Source organism: Neofelis nebulosa, chromosome 16 (genome assembly GCF_028018385.1).
Source record: "Neofelis nebulosa isolate mNeoNeb1 chromosome 16, mNeoNeb1.pri, whole genome shotgun sequence".
In the NCBI taxonomy this organism is placed as follows: Eukaryota; Metazoa; Chordata; class Mammalia; order Carnivora; family Felidae; genus Neofelis; species Neofelis nebulosa.
Window position 1 is genome coordinate 24,210,090 of NC_080797.1, and position 16,515 is coordinate 24,226,604.

The following is a 16,515-nucleotide window of genomic DNA, read 5'->3' on the forward strand; positions in this document are numbered from 1 at the left end:
TCCCTCCCATCTTCGGAGTCGAGAGTTACATCACGGTTACATCATCCGGGTTACCGCGTTCAAGTTCGGTTCACTGTATTTCTCCTGGTTGTTTTGCTCTCTGATCAAACGGATTCAAAGTCAACACTGTGCTTTCACTTCTTGCCTCTTTGTTCCTGAATTCTTTGAGATGTCCGAATTAGGTTATCAAGACTTCAGAAAGACGCCTGGTGCGATGGCTTTAAGCAAGTCATTTCATGTTTGAAAATAAGACCTTATAAATAGAATGGCATCCTAATTGAAAGAGGAGATCCCTGCCAACACCTTCCCTGAAAGCATTGTATATTTTTCTAGTTCTCAAACTTGAATATGTGTAGAAATTACCTGGGGGCTTGTTAAAAATGCAGATTCAGGGAGCCTGGCAGAGGGTCTGGACAGAGATTCGGCATTTCTAACAAGTGTCCAAGGTATCACCCGTGCTACTGGCCTGCGGATCCCACTCTTCATAGCACTCTTGTGGACTTTGCTGCATTATCTGTGGACCCTGAATGTGGCTGCAGAGAAGTTTAATGCCAGTTTTATTTCTCCTCTGTTGAAGATGATTTGCCTTCTCTCCCTGGATGTCTAAAGAATTCTTCTATCCTTGAGATTCAGCCATCACATGGGATTTGAGCTTTCTCTATCAGACTTCCCTGGCGGGGTGGGGTGGGGGTGAGGGGGGAACGTTCTTTTTAATTTGGAAGTGCAGCCTTTTTCTTCATTTATGAGCTATTCTTCCTGAATTATAGTTTTGTGTACCTCTGTACCATGTGATGGGCCCCTATTTCATGGAGAGAAATTTATGATTGAATTATCTTGGTCTGCGTTCTGGATCTTGTCGCTTCATTTATTGCTTTCTTTTCTGTATTATTTTTTATCTGCATTTACTCTGATTAACGAAGCTTCTCAGTGCCAGTAATTCAATTCTCACCAGTGTCTATTCTATTAATTATTCTTTCTTTTTTTGTTGTTGTTTGGTTCTGTAATTACATGGTTCTGAACCTTGTGATCATTTTTCTGAGGTCAATATTACCCCTTCTGATTCTGTTCTTGAGCTAAGACAGCTCTGTGCCTCTTGAATGCTGTATTCCCTCTTCCCTCTATAGGATATTTGCAGTTACCAAGCTACTGCTTTTGCTAAGACTTAAGTGCCTCTGTCTCACTTGATGTAATGTGGTGACTTCTTGATTCTCTTTCCACAGTGCATTGCACCTGCGTGTTCAACCTCAATTCTCATTTCTCTCAATTCTGAGTGTAGACCATCAGAGAAAGTGAGGCTCATTGTTCATTTCTTTATCTCCCTCTCCCCCGACAAATGTGAGATACTGTGATTTATGGGATATATATGTATTTTGTCAGATGACCAAAATATGTTTCTCATATACATTTGGTCTTCGTCCACATTTCTTGTCTCACAGCTCACAAAACCCTTAGAATTTCCTGAGCAGTAAAAGCAAAGGGAGCATCCTTTGTTATAATATTTGGTCTCTTGACCTCAGCTGCTGCAAATGCTTCAAAGCCATCAAGATGCCATGGGTGTTTCCTTATTCATAACCAGCCCCTTTCCACCAATATTGGGTTTATGTTAACGTGGTGATTTTTGGAAAGCACCTAAGAATTGACAGCTGGTTGCCAAGGGAACCCACCAAGAATAGAGGGTGGAACTGAAAGTTTCGGGGAGGAGAGAGGTCCTGGAGAAATCAATCACCAACGACTAGTGAGTTACTCAATCATGCCTATGTAATGAAGCCTCCACTGAAAACCCCCAGGAGGAGGGGGTTCAGGGAGCTTCCAGGTTGGGGAACCAGAACACTTCCATGTACCAACATGTCGGGGCCCAAACTCCAGGAGAACAGAAACTCCTTTGTTTGGGACCTCACCCTATGTGTCTCTTCATCAGGCTATTGATGTGTATCCTTTAACATCTTTCGTGATATCCTTTGTAAACTGGTCATCTAGTGTATAAATAGGTTTCCTGAGTTCTGTGAGTCGCTCTAGCAAACTACTTGAACCCCAGGAGGAGGTCGGGGGGAACCTCTGATTTAGAGCCAGTTGGTCAGAAGCACAGGTAACATTCTGGGCTTATAATTGGTCTGTCTCATGGGCCTGAGCCCTTACCTGTGGAATCTGATGCCATGTCCACGTAGAGAGTGTCAGAATTGACTTGAGTTGTAGGGCACCCAGCAAGTCCCCAAGGCTGGCTTGGTGGTATGGGGTCCCCTTCACGCATTGGAGTTGGGTGCAGAACGCAAAAGAAACCATGTTCCTAATATTCAGAGTCCAAAGAGAAAAAAGTGAATAATTGGTTGTCTCCAATTTTTCGATGTGGTCTTTTTGGCTGTGGGGGATGGGAGGGGAGACATGGGAGCCGGTTGAGAGCCAAGTACTTCTCAGTTTTTCTCTATGGATTCTTTTACTTCTTGTGGATCCTCTCATCGTCTGATTGCAGTTGCTGATTTTTGCCTCTGGTGATTCTTTTAAAATTTAAGTCAGGTCAGGAGCGCCTGGGTGGCTCAGTCGGTCAGGTGTCCAACTCTTGATTTTGGCTCAGGGCATGATCTCACAGTTCATGAATTCAAGCCCCACATCAGACTCTGCACTGACAGCACAGAGTCTGCTTGGGATTCTCTCTCTCTCTCTCTCTCTCTCTCTCTTTCTCTCTCTCCCCCTCCCTCTGCCCTCCCCGACTCACACTCTTACTCTCACTCAATAAATAAATAAACATTAAAAAAAATTTTAAGGCAGGTCATACCACTCCATTATGTAAAATTTTCCAGTAGCTCCCCATCTCTGAGAAGAAAGCCTGAGACCTTACACTGGTTCCCTGGGCCCATAGAGGTATGCCTCCATCATCACTCCTGTTGGCTCCCTGACCTCATCCAACTCTCTCCTCCTTGCTCATTCTCCTGAGACCTGCTGGCCTCTTTGTTATTTCAGGTGTTTGCCTGCCTCGGGAACTTCTACCTGGAACATTCTTTCCTCCTCCCATCCCTCCCCCCCCCCCCCGCCTCCATATCTGCAGGGCTTGCTCCTTCTAAGTCTTTGTTCAAATAGCCTCTCAAAGTGACCTTCTTTGGCCAGCCTAGAAAACTACAGCCCTTGGTCCTTCCCTTTACTATTCACATTTTTCTCCATAGCACCTATGACTCTAACGTACCATATCATTTATTTCTTTACTTTTCCTACTGATTGTCTCTACCTCTGCATTCCCTGCTCCTTGCCAAGGTAAGCTATGCCAGGGTAGAGATTTCTCTGGCTAGAAACATACTTGTCACAGGGGCACCTGGGTGGCTTAATCGGTTGAGCGTCCAACTTTGGCTCAGGTTGTGTTCTCATGGTTCATGAGTTTGAGCCTTGAGTCAGGCTCTGTGCTGACAGCTCAGAGCCTGGAGCCTGCTTTGGATTCTGTGTCTCCATCTCTCTCTCTGACCCTTCCCTACTTGCGCACGCTCTCTCTCTCTCTAAAAAAAAATAAACATTAAGGGGCACCTGGGTGGCTCAGTCGGTTGTGTGTCCGACTTCAGCTCAGGTCATGATCTTACGGTCCATGAGTTGGAGCCCCACATTGGGCTCTGTGCTGACAGCTCCTGGAGCCTGCTGCAGATTCTATGTCTCACTCTCTCTCTGCCCATCCCCTGCTCACGCTCTCTCTCTCTCTCTCTTTCTTGTCACACTTAGGCAGTATTTAATAAATGTTGGTTAAATTTATGTATTTGTTCTGTCATGGTGTTGGTAGTATATTTTGCTCATCATGGTATTGAGGGAGAGAAACTCTTTGGGGATGTTTCTCCTGCCCCTTCAACCCCCTCTCGCTTAATCTTCTCAACAATCTCCTTTACATTTCGTGATGAAAGCCATTCTTGTTCCCAGAAATCCTGTTCCAGTGTATAAGAAGCTTCTAATCAGGATGCCTTCTTATTGTTCATATTATACCTTTAACTGTAGCCCACTTCAGATTTCTTTGTTCCATGGGGTAACAGAGAAACACATACCTAAATAAAATATCCTTCACTTCTCAGCATCGCAACCTTCATTTTGATGGTAAAATGAGCTAAAATAGGGCAGTAGGAAGTTTATTTTGACTGCCTTCTTTTGATTCTTTCATTTGCTATTCCTTCTTGTATCTTCCCCCTTGGTGACAAAAGCCATATTCTGAATGAATCTTTGGCAAGTGGGTGACTTCGATTAAGGGTAGAAGAGTGAGCATTGACACACAGTTGGTTCCCTTCAAAGTCTGCATGTTTTCTCAGGTGCTTTTCTTGAGTCCCTGTATCCATACGCTCTTCTGGTAGTAACTTAATCTCTGCTAGTCCCTTCACAGGTTTTGTCAGTCCTTAACGCGAATCAAAACATGATTTCAAGTGAGATTTATTTGAACATCTATAACCAAAATAGATGTAGTTTCTTGATACATTAAGTCCTTTGCTCAAGTAGCTGTAGCTTTAATAATCTTCAAACCATCTCAGCTAAAGGCTTTGTTATCTTGAATTCTTACCAGCTAGCTTTGAGGAGGACACTTGTTCACTGGAACCAAAGCTCGCTTGGTCAGTAAACAGGAATCATCATCATCGTTAGATCTCAGGCACCATGCCAAGTACTTAACATACATCGTCTGACTTGATCCTCACAGTGATTTAATTATGTAGGTAAATTAAAGGGTACATTTTTTAAGGTTAAAATAAGAAAGATAAATAAAGGCTAAAATCTAAAGTAAAAACGATAAGTAAAGATTAAAATCATGACCCTAATACACATCCAATACGTTATTTCACTTCTTAGTTAATGAGGAAACCAATACAACGTTATAACTGATTCAAAGGAGAATTCAAAAGAATTGCACACACGTAGCAATGAGGAATGCTGAAAGGAATTTACAAATAGATGTAAAACGTGTTCATATCCAAAGACAATGGTGGATTGCATTTCAGTGGATGCAATCCGCACATCTTTAGACAAGAATCCTTTGAATTACTATCAGTGTTTTACATCTTACGAAGTTACAAAATAGCAGCGCTGCTGGGTGGCTCAGTCAGGTAAGCGTCCGACTTCAGGTCATGATCTCAGGGCTTGGGAGTTCGAGCCCTGCCTCCGGCTCTGTGCCAACAGCTCAGAGCCTGGAGCCTGCTTCAGATTCTGTCTCTGTTTCTCTCTGCAGCACCCCCCTCCCCCCACCTGCTCACATTCTGTCTGTCTCTCACATATAAATGTGAGAGAAATAAAACATTAAAAAAAATTTTTTTTAATTAAAAAAAAAAAACAAAAACCCAAAGCTAACCCAGAAGAGTGTTCTGAACGGGACACTGGGTACTCTTTGTCCGTTTCACAGTCTTTCATAGCTCCAGGGTTTTCCCGACAGTATTGTTCCAATCCTTTGAGATTTTAAAACTCAACACTAGGAATAAAAGATCAGCTTCAATTTGGGGAAAACAAAAAATCATCTTTAAATAAAGCAAATAATCACTGAATAATAGATCTGGATCTAACATTGAAAATCAAACTTCACATTTTATACCCGAAAGCATCTGTAGTTAAATGATTTGCCAAAGTCATAAAGCTGGTTCTTGGCAGGCCAGGAGAAGAACACAGAAACCAGGACTCGCTCGTAGAGTATTACTAAAATAAACAAAAACAAAAATTAAAAACCTTGTATGTTAAAAGTGCATTTAAATATATTACACTTAATGAATTACCCTTCTATGATAGAAATAAACCGAAGCAAACATCAATTAGGAGAATTCCTGAGATGGTAGGATAAGATCAGAGTCCATGTTAGTATCAGAAACCTATTTTCTCCCATCAGAGCAAATGTGATGGACCCACATTGCCTAATTACACAAATGGTATATTCATTTAAAAATTGCAAATATGTTCTCTAACCATAAGGTTTCACTGAGCTGATTATTTCTTTGATTCAATATATCTGCAAGGAGATATACTCTGGAAAGACATACTCATCAACTGACATTCTCTTTTTAATTAAGTCAAAGTATTCCCTTGCCTTAAGGATACATTATCAAAGAAATTACTTCAATTACAGACTTGAACACTAATTTAGTAAATTAAGGATGTGCCTGACATTTAGTCCAACAGATTGCTAACCTGAGCACTACAATATTTAAATTGAAAATCAAGTCCTGTTCAGATTTGATTCATGTATATAAAAACAAATCAATTTCCTAGAGTTTTTCTTAGCTACTTAGGCTCCTGACATGCAAATATAGGTATTGGCACAACTTCACTAGACATACTTTAGCAAGTGGGAAAGTCCTGGAAACGCACTGATCTGCTTATTCAGATTAGCACTGCCAATATAACAAAAAGTAAACAGAGACTATAACTTCCTGTTTTGGGAAATAAGCAAAGGTTCCTTGGACAGACAGTCCACATAGCTCTGTTCTTCGGACTTGTCCAATCTTCGTTTCTTGCTCTATTTCAATTCACTTTGACTTTGACAAAGCATTTCTTCTTTGTTCACAGTGGCAACTCCTCGGTCAACATTAGTGCTGGAGAGAGATTAACGCTTAAATGATCTCAAGGCTGGGCCACAGCTGGTGAACAAGGAGGAATGTTACAATCTCCCTTTGGGACAGAAATTCGGACATAGGCTTTTTGAGGCACACCTTGCTTTTGAAAACATAAAAAACATAGGAAGGACCACTGGGAAAGGTTTTCACTGTATTTGTAGATTTTCTTTTTTTACATTTATTTATTTATTTTGAGAGAGAGAGAGAGAGAGAGAGAGCGAGAAGGGGAGGGGCAGAGAGACAGAGAATCCCAACCAAGCAGGCTCCATCCTGTCAATGCTTGGCCCAGCACGGGGCTCAAACCCACAAACCGTGAGATTATGACCTGAGCCAAAATCAAGAGTTGGACGCTTAACTGACTGAACCACCCGGGTGCCCCATGTACTTGTAGTTTTGATTGACCTTCCTTCCAGTACCTTACTGAATTTTAGATACTACAATTTGAAGGTTACATTGAAATTTTGGGGTCTGTAGAAAAACTACTGCCTGGGAAGAAGAAGTTCCTCTGCCCTGTGGTCCTTTGAGCTGGACGTAGAATCAGACTGACGTGAGACAGACTAACAGAGAGAATCCAATGTAATAGGCCTGCCTGCGGGGAATCCGCACAGGCTGGAAATTCCAAAGGCAATGAGGCAACGTGAAGCTTCTATGAGCTCAGGAGAGGGGTAGCTCAGGAGAGGATACAAAGGAGAGGAAGGCCATTAGCAGGAGGGAGAAAGGAGATGTCTGAAAACCAGCGTTGCCCTATTTCGCTGGTAAGTTTCCTAGGTAAAGGGGAGTCTCTGTTAACAGCTCTCTTCCTGGCACAGGCTCTCCTTTCCAATGCAGATTTCGGCAGTTGAGGGGGAGGCAGAGAGCTTCTCCTGCACCTGCTGGGTTCCGATTACTTTTAGTTTCAAAGTATGGCCAAGTGGCCCATCATGGGGCAGCCTGCCCTTGGCCCCTACACTATCATTAAAACTAGAAACTGGGATTTGAGAATATAGAATACCAAGTTGAAACTGGGATTTAACCCTAAGAAGAGAAAAATTACTTTTAAGTCCTCCGTTAGGGATTCAGTAAACACAGAAGCTTTTACATGTATGGTTCGTACAGATCGTACAACCTTCTGAGGCCTCAAAGCTTTCCTACATCACTGTTGCAGTAATTGAAAAAGAGGTGCCTCCTGGCAGATCGACATTTGCCTTTAAATTGCTGTGTGAACTTGGACCAGCCACTGACCTGCCCTGTGTCTTAGTTTTCTCTTTTGTAAAATGGGGATAATAATGCTCCCTGCCTCCTGGAATTGTTACAAAGATTAAATATGTTAATAGGTGTAACATGTTCAGGACAGAGTCTAGAGCTCACAGGCATCCAGTATAAGTATTTGTAAATTAAATGCACAATGCAAACAAATAAACCCCACAATCCTAGACAGTGTTGGAATCCATCAATACTGAGACATAGTAAGGGAGTTGGGAAAAGCTGTGTGACAGAAGTTATCAGTCATGCCCAGGTGACCTGAATCATGTTGTGAATATTCCTGAGGCTCTCCTTGTGAATTCACAAGCTGGACATCCATCTTTGTGAAACATCAGGCTTTCCAGATCATGGCATTGAGGTTTGGGGATCTTTGGGGATCTTTAAAAAAAAAGGGATGGGGGGGTTTCCAGCTTTATTAGTGAACAGACCAGAGATAACAGCAAAGGATGTGGAGCAAAGGAACCCTTGCTCACTGTTGGTGGGAACAGAAGTTGGAGAAGCCACTATGGAAAACAGTATGAAGGTTCCTCAGAAAAGTAAAAATAGAACTACACTATGATTCAGCCATCCCACTTCTGGGACATCCATGTGAAAGCATGGATGGACCTTTACTCTTTTCTATTTACACTCTCCCTTGGTGATCTCATCTGGTCACGGCTATCAGAATTTGGTAAGTTCTGAATTTGTATCATGTGTGGATCTGGGTCCTGGATTCCAGACTCTTACTTAACACCTGCAATGTGAATATTGAATAATAAATAGTAGTAATGCGAGTGATGATATTAACAGCTTATTATAATTTATATTATTATTATTATGCAGTTCTATTTTATTCATAAATTTATGTATTTAACTAGTTTTATTTTGTAAGATGCATGATTATATATCTAAGTATGTTTATTATATGATTTATATTATACATTTTGATTTATTTGTATCAATGGTATTTTATTTATTACTAATCATTTAGTATTCAACAGGTCCAATATTAAATTGTTTGTAGTCTCTCCCAAACCAGGAGATCCTATATGGTCTTCTTCATCTCATTAAAAGCGTCTTAGTTCCACCACTTGATTAAGCCAACAACATTTGAAGATGGCTTTGACTCGTCTCTTTTTCTCGCTAACGTATATCCAGTTCCATGAACAAATCTATAGGCTCCACCTCCAACATTTTTCCAGAAATTGACTTTGTTACCACCTCTAAGCCACGTTGGGCCAGGCCATCACCATACTAATTTATTACTGTAACCAGTAATATTAGAATGGAAGCTATTGAACTTTTTTAATGTTTTATTTTATTTTGAGAGGAGAGAGAGAAAGAGAGGGAGAGAGAGAAAGTGTGCATGAGAGCAGGGGAGGGGCAGAAAGAGAGGGAGAGGGACAGAATCCGAAGCAGGCTCTGTGCTGTCAGTGTAGAGCCCGATACTGGGCTTGGTCCCATGAACCATGAGATTGTGACCTGAGCTGAAATCAAGAGTTGAACACTTAACCAACTGAGCCACCCGGGAGCCTTTGAATTTTTTTTTTAAATCAGAGAACATTAGATAACTATTGTATAAGAGTTTTGATTGTCTGTGTTCACCCTGAATGTCAAACATTATGGTCCACAAGGGCATTAACAAACATCCGGGGATTTCTTCTATAGCATTTGATTTCTGAAATGTTTATATTGGTAGCATTTTACTTATACATATTTAACCTAGGCCAGACTCTGTGTACTTTCTCACTTGACAAATATTCCTATGCAGCTCTTTCTATTGTAACACATCAAACAAGCTTAACCTAATTATTTCTAACATCTCTCTTTTTATAAAGTAAAAGAACAAAACTTTGTGCTTTCCAAGAGCCCTCTAGGAAATCTCAAAGACGGCTTCAGTAAAAGAATTTTTTTAAAAAGTGTTTTGGTATGTCATATACAGTTGTAGGAAGGCAATTAGAAATGTCGTTAGAAGAAATGTGGGTACTTGACTAAGATGGGATAATGGGTGCCTGTGACACTATTTAACCGAAGTGACAATATAACATTTAAAAATAAGCACAGAAAAAAAAAGATGGCCATCTATGAACCAGTAATCACATCCTCACCAAGCAGAATCTGCCAGCACCTTGATCTTGGACTTCATATCCAAGTCTCCAGAACTGTAAGAAATAAATTTCTGTTGTTTATTAAAAAAAAAAAAATATATATATATATATATATATTTAATAAGCACAGAAAATAGCACTGTTGCAAAGATCCTCTTAGTTCTTTAAAAAGTGAGAACCTTTGTTTTTCTTTTTCTTGAATAATCATGGATATGATAAATTCAATGTAAAGCAAAGAAAATTATTCTGGTATGACACAGACTCTTCGCTCTGTAGGCAGATTACACATAAGGGAAACAATGAATTTTAATATTATGGGTAAAGCCACTACTCAGTAAGCCCAGGGAGCAAGACCATCAGAATTGAGGAAATTTTGTTATAAATTTTAACATTTCATAGCTTTTATTGAGACTCTGGTATTATAAGTCAAAGCAGGGCGCCTAGGTGGCTCAGTCGGTTAAGCGCCAGACTTCGGCGCAGGTCATGACTTCATGGTTCATGGGTTCGAGCCCTGCATCTCAGGCTCTGTGCTGACAGCTCAGAGCCTGGAGCCTGCTTCAGATTCTATGTCTCCTCTCTCTGCCCCTTCTTGGCTCACTCACTCTCTCTCTCTCTCTCTCTCTCTCTCAAAAATAAATAAACATTAAAAAAAAAGTTGAAATAAATAAACATTAAAAAATAATTTTATAAATCAAAGCAAATAAATTCAATTTCAAAGTTTTGTGCTTCATTATGCTCTCTCGTGTTCTGGAACAAACTAAAATTTTCGGACGGTAGTTCTCCCAGGGTCTCTGTGATGTAAAAATTATCCTAATATAGTAATAACACCAGGATGATATTAATGTTAATACACAATGTGTTCATCATTGCTATCTTCAAACTGATAAAATACCTATACCATTTTTCAATTTCTAATAATTAGGTAGTGATAATTATAGCTCACGTAGACAAAGTTCTTTGGGACACGCAGGAGGTCCTAAAAGTGTAGTGTGGCCCAGAGACCAAAAAACCTAAAGTTTGTTGCTTTAGAACAAAACTACTCTTCTTGAAAAATGAAAGCACAGTTGTATATGTCTGTCACTATTACTCCTGGTGTAGTCTCCACCCCCGGCTGTAACTTTGATTTTCTTAGTTTTTTTTTTTTTAGTGTTTATTTATTTTTGAGAGACAGAGACAGAGCACGAGCTGGGGAAGGGCAGAGAGAGAGGCAGACACAGAATCCGAAGCAGGCTCCAGGCTCTGAGCTGTCAGCACAGAGTCCGACGTGGGGCTCGAACCCACGAACCGTGAGATCATGACCTGAGCCAAAGTCAGATGCTTAACGGTGGAGCCACCCAGCTGCCCCTGTGACTTTTAATAAGAGCGTCTGCCTTCTATTTCACAAAGAAAAGCAGGGAGGGGACAACTGAGAACTGTGTCGTACGCAAGCCTTTTTTTACCAGACTATCCACGAATGCACATAACGATCCAACTACGTTGTTATGGACTCGATAGCTGTGTCCCCTTCAATTCATATATCGAAATCCTGACCGCCAAAGTGGTGATTCTAGAAGGTGGGGCCCTTGGGAGGTGATGAGATCTTGAAGGCGGAGCCCTCACGAATGGGCTTAGTGCCCTTTTAAAAGAGATGGCCGGGAGTTTTATCACCCTGTCTGACACGTGAGAAACAGAGAAGATGGCCCTCTATGAACCAGGACGCAGGCTCTCAGCAGACACTAAACCTGCTAGTGTCTTGATCTCAGACTTTCCAGACTCAAAACTTGTCAGAAATGTTTGTTGTTTAACCGCCCCCCCCTCCCCAGCCTATGGTATTTTTGTTACAGCAGCCTGAAGAGGCTAAGACACACATACATCTCTTACATGTTTTTAAAGTGGCAAAAGAAAAAGAAGAAGAAGAAGAGTATATAGATTAGTATGATCCCAAACTATAACCTCTCCGTGGAATGAAAAAATTAAAAACAAAAGTGTGTAACAGTTATCCATGAAGTAACTCAGTTTAATATCAGTTCAAGGCTGGCTGGGAAATGTGAGCTGGAAACGGATGATGGATAAGACACAAGAAACAAAGGTAGCTTTGGGGTTCCCTGATGATGGGAATGCCACCAGGAGAGATAAGGTTCACAACGTGGTAGGCACATTTCCCAGAAGGCGACGATTTCTGCTTGGGACGGGATGAGTTTGAGATGTCAAAACAGTCAGAGGGAGATGGCCACCAAGCATCTGGCCATGCACGACTAGTGTTTGGAAGACGTGTCAGGGCATTTACAACAGTCCCCCTTTATCCAAGGAGGACGTGTTCCAAGACCCCCAGCGGATGCCTGAAATGGTGGATAGGACCGAACCCTAGATATACTATATTGTTTCCTATACATACACACCGATGATAAAATTTAACTTATAAGTTAGACACAGTTAAGAGATTAACAATAATAACTAATAACAAAATAGAACAATTATAGCAATACACCGTAATAAAAGTTATGTGGATGTGGTCTCTCAAAATGTCTTTTTATACTGTACTCACTCTTGTATGATTTAAGATGATAAAATGCCAACGTTGTGATGACATGAAATGGGGTCAGTCACATGGGTATCGTGACATCGTTAGGCTCCTATTGACCCGACAGTATGCCAAAGTGAGGATTTGCTGCTTCTGGACCACGGTTGATCACAGGTAACTGAGACCACAGAAATGGGTGCAGGGATGACAGTATTTGGGCTGGGTCTTGCAGGTAACAGATTTGTGAGTTGTCTTTTTTTTTTTTTTTTAATGTTTATTCATTTTTGAGAGAGAGTGTGCGAGCAGCAGAAGAGCAGAGAGAGGGGGGATAGAGGAGCCACAGCAGGCTCTCTGCTGACAGCCGCGAGCCCTATGGGGGGCTTGAACTGACGAACCATGAGATCATGACCTGAACGGAAATCAGATGCTCAACTGCCTGAGCCACCCAGGCACCTCAAGAGTTGTCATTATTGAGCTGATAGTTAAGGCCATTCAAACAGATGAAATCGCCAAAGAGAACATTAAGAGAAACAATTTGTTTTTTTTCAGAATGTAATTGTTATTCTGTGCATAAGCATTACTTCATTCGTTTCTGAAATAGCGTTGCTTATAATTGTTTTTAAAAGTGTAAAAGCTAGCGGGGCACCTGGGTGGCTCAGTCGGTTAAGCATCCGACTTTGGCTCAGGTCATGATCTCAGGGTTTGTCAGTTCGAGCCCCGAGTCGGGCTCTGTGCTGGCAGCTCAGAGCCTGGAGCCTGTTTTGGATTCTGTGTTTCCCCTCCCTCTCTGCTCCTCCCCCCACTCATGTTCTGTCCGTCTCCTTCTAAAAATTAAATAAAAACATTAAAAAAAATTTTAAAGTGCAAAAGCCAGGAGAAGTTCTCACCATGGCATGTTCAGGCTTGATTGAGCCTGAACACATTTAACGTTTTACATTTAACAACACAATGTAAAAAAACAACAACAGCAACACGTTTTGGCAACTACTTAACCCAGGCTCTGAAAATTATGCCAGTTTCACATTCCTTCTTTCTACTTGGAACCTCTTTTGCATTGGTTCCCCTTTAGTTTGTGACTCGCTGGATTTTTTTTTTTATTTTTCTTTTTTACTTTTCTTTTTTTTTAGCTCATTGATTTCTTGGGGCTGGCTTGGATTTGTAGCACTGTTCTGGCTTATCTGGATGCCGATCTGGAAATCACATGGAATTCTGCTTTTGTAACTTACTTCACAGTTTTATTCAGGTGATGATCTTCTGCCCATCTTGCTTGTATGGGTTTTCCTAGTCTCAAATGGTAACTAATACGATGAATATTTTTAAGTGTTCATTTAGGGCTATTTTCCGGTTACCTCTCCCCACTCCACACCCGCACCTCAATACCACACAAAGGATGGTTTTCTGGAAGTTGAATGACTGGATCAAAGGGTCTGTCTGAACATTGCTATGGACCTAAAATTCGTAAATTGAAGGTCTTAACCCCAGTGTCACAGTATCTGGAGATGAGGCCTTTACAAGGTAATTAAAGTTAAATTAGGCCATAAGAAAGGGGTCTAGGGGCGCCTCTGTGGTTCAGTTGGTAAAGCATCTGACTGTTGGTTTCGGCTCATGTCATGATCTCACAGGCTCTTGAGTTCGAGTCCTGCTTTGGGCTCCACGCTGGTGGTGTGGAGCCTGTTTGGGATTCTCTCTCCCTCTCTCTCTCTCCCCTTCTCTCTCCCTGTCTCTCTGCACCTCCCCCATTCATGCTCTGTCTCTCCCAAAATAAATAAATAAACATTTAAAAAAAGAGTGGGGTCTAATCCCATAGGACTGTGGCTTTATAAGAAAAGGAAGTGAGAGAAATTTCCGTCTCCTGCTCTCTCTCTCTGTCCCCCTCTACCATGTGAGCACACAGAGACATGACATTCCTCTACAAGCCAGAAGAGAGCTCCCCCCAGAACCAACCATGCTGATGCCTTTGCCCTTGGACTGCCAGCCTCCGGAACTGTAAGAAATAAACTTCCTTTGTTTACATAACCCAGTCAATGGTACTTTGTTATGGCAGCCTGAGCTAATACAAACATTTTGTAAGTTATTGGTACATATTGATAAATTACTTTCCAGAAAGGTGTTACCAATATATACCTTATTACCTGGCACCCGCTCAGCAATACATTCAAATTTTTTATAAAAACTTTATACTTTTAAGGTAGATAGATAGATAGATAGATAGATATTCTTTAAAAAATTTTTAAAGCTCATTCTTTTCAAGTTTCATTTCATCCAAATAGATTTAGCTTCCATGGCATTGCCTCATGGATATTTTGAAGTTCTCAGGGTTAGTAATATTTCACAGAGATAAAAATGTCCACTCAGGAATCCCAAAACAAAGCAAACAAACACGCATAAGAAAAAATTTAAAAATTTCCATCATTTGATCACCCCCCTTTTTGTATGTATGGAAAGGAAAAGCTAAGAACTAAGAACCCAAGACGGTTTCAAGGCCGTGAATTAATAGAATTGACAAAGACTTATATAGGCTCTCTTCATTTTAAAGCCTATTTTGCAAAGCAATGCCATTTTTGTAAGAAAGGAATAATACAGAAAGATTGCTATAGAAACAGAAAATATACTCTCTTTCAGTTACTTTTTATCATGCTTTGAAATAAAGAGCTTACTAACAAAACACTCTCTTTTCCCCAGGATGGAACCTTAAACTGTTATGTTTCACGTACAATAGTTTTTTCTCCTTCAGCTGGCAACAGAAATCAGCAGCTTAAGAGGTAAAATGGAATTAGGGCCTAAATTCCACTTTCCCATCTACTTTTCAGAACCATTATACTGTGCTGTCCACAGAATGCAAATATTTACAGCACATATTAAATAGTCACAGAAATCTGCCAATGATCACCACTGACAATTATCCTGAGGATAAATTCACAATGCTATGCCTTTATGTCTGACTCTGACTCACTTTTCCATTCTTACTCCATTCTTAAGTCACCTGTTCCATTCAGTATTACTTTACAGCACATAGCGAGCGCACTGTTCTCCTAACTTTGTCCTGAGTTGGCACCCAGTGAGTGGAGATGAAAATATCTTTCACGTCAGTTTGTCTTGCCTCATAACATTCTCAAGCTGTTTTCCCCATTTTAGCCTTTCAAGGGCAATTCTGTCCTACTGGGTCGTCTCGAAGTTGAATGGATTTCCATGGAAGAGGGGCCTGCAGAGTTGATAATCGAACAAAGACATGAGAAAATGAAAGTCACCTGTACTGACCAAGTGGGCAAGGGAGGGCAATCCAATGTCAAATAAAGGGTGTTTCCAAAGTCAAGCTTAAGAGACTTTTGTTTTATGGAAACCCCAGCCAGAAATGCCCTCAACACAGAAAGGTTTCCTTATGGGCTTTGAGTTTGCATCTTAATGTTATTTTTATAGCATCTGTGTTGGTTTTTATATACCGTAAATAGAAAAAAAACAAAACAAAACAAAGCAAAACCAACAAACCACTGAGTTGAGGAATTGGAAAGATAATTTGAGCAGAGTGATGAGTAGGTAGGGTATGGAATAAAAAGGCCAGTTCTTCATATAGAAAAATGTTCTATTTCAGGAAAAAAAAAGCCTCTTCTGGTTCTAAAAAAAAAAGTCATTTAAGTGATTCTTGTTTTGTTCCATTTAGAAGTTCGGTATAGCAATTCCAATTTCTTGAATGCCTAATGCTCTTTAAACTGAACAGAAAAGATGCAATTAAGTGTGTATAACTTACTTGAAATGAAATTAGGTTCAAATTTAATTTCTACATCGTAGTATGGAAAATGCCAGATTTTTAATAATCTTACAGAAAAAAAATGATGTCTCCTTGTATTAGGATCTAATACAATTGGAAAATAATATTCTCGTAGCTTCAATGGAGACTTTAAGAAAAGTGTGTGTCTAATTCAAAGAACATCTTGATTCCTATAGAAAATCAGGTGGTGTTTCCCCCTCTTTCTGTTGACATGTGAATGGGTGTCATGACCTCTGATGGATGAGTTGGCCCAGGGGAGTTACATCAATTCCACATTATGACACGTCAGCCAAGATCTAGAGAATTACACGTCAGCCAAGATCTAGAGAATTAAGTGTATCACTTAATTCTCAGCAGAAAAGGGAGACTGCTTTTGGA

The 16,515-nt window shown here is 40.6% G+C and overlaps 1 long non-coding RNA gene across 4 annotated transcripts in view; it reads left to right on the forward strand.

Moving 5' to 3' along the window:
• LOC131497377 (uncharacterized) overlaps nt 1–15,684 on the forward strand; it is a 49,665-nt gene extending 33,981 nt beyond the window's left edge. The window contains exons 1-4 of one of the 4 annotated variants that reach the window (XR_009254929.1): nt 6,765–7,297; nt 14,266–14,357; nt 15,054–15,133; nt 15,507–15,684. This is a non-coding gene — a long non-coding RNA (uncharacterized LOC131497377). Of the gene's footprint in view, nt 1–6,764; nt 7,298–9,330; nt 9,928–14,258; nt 14,358–15,053; nt 15,134–15,506 lie in introns of those variants that run through there. The other 3 variants (XR_009254928.1, XR_009254931.1, XR_009254930.1) reach the window with 3 other exon arrangements.
• The last annotated feature ends 831 nt before the right edge of the window (nt 15,685–16,515 follow it).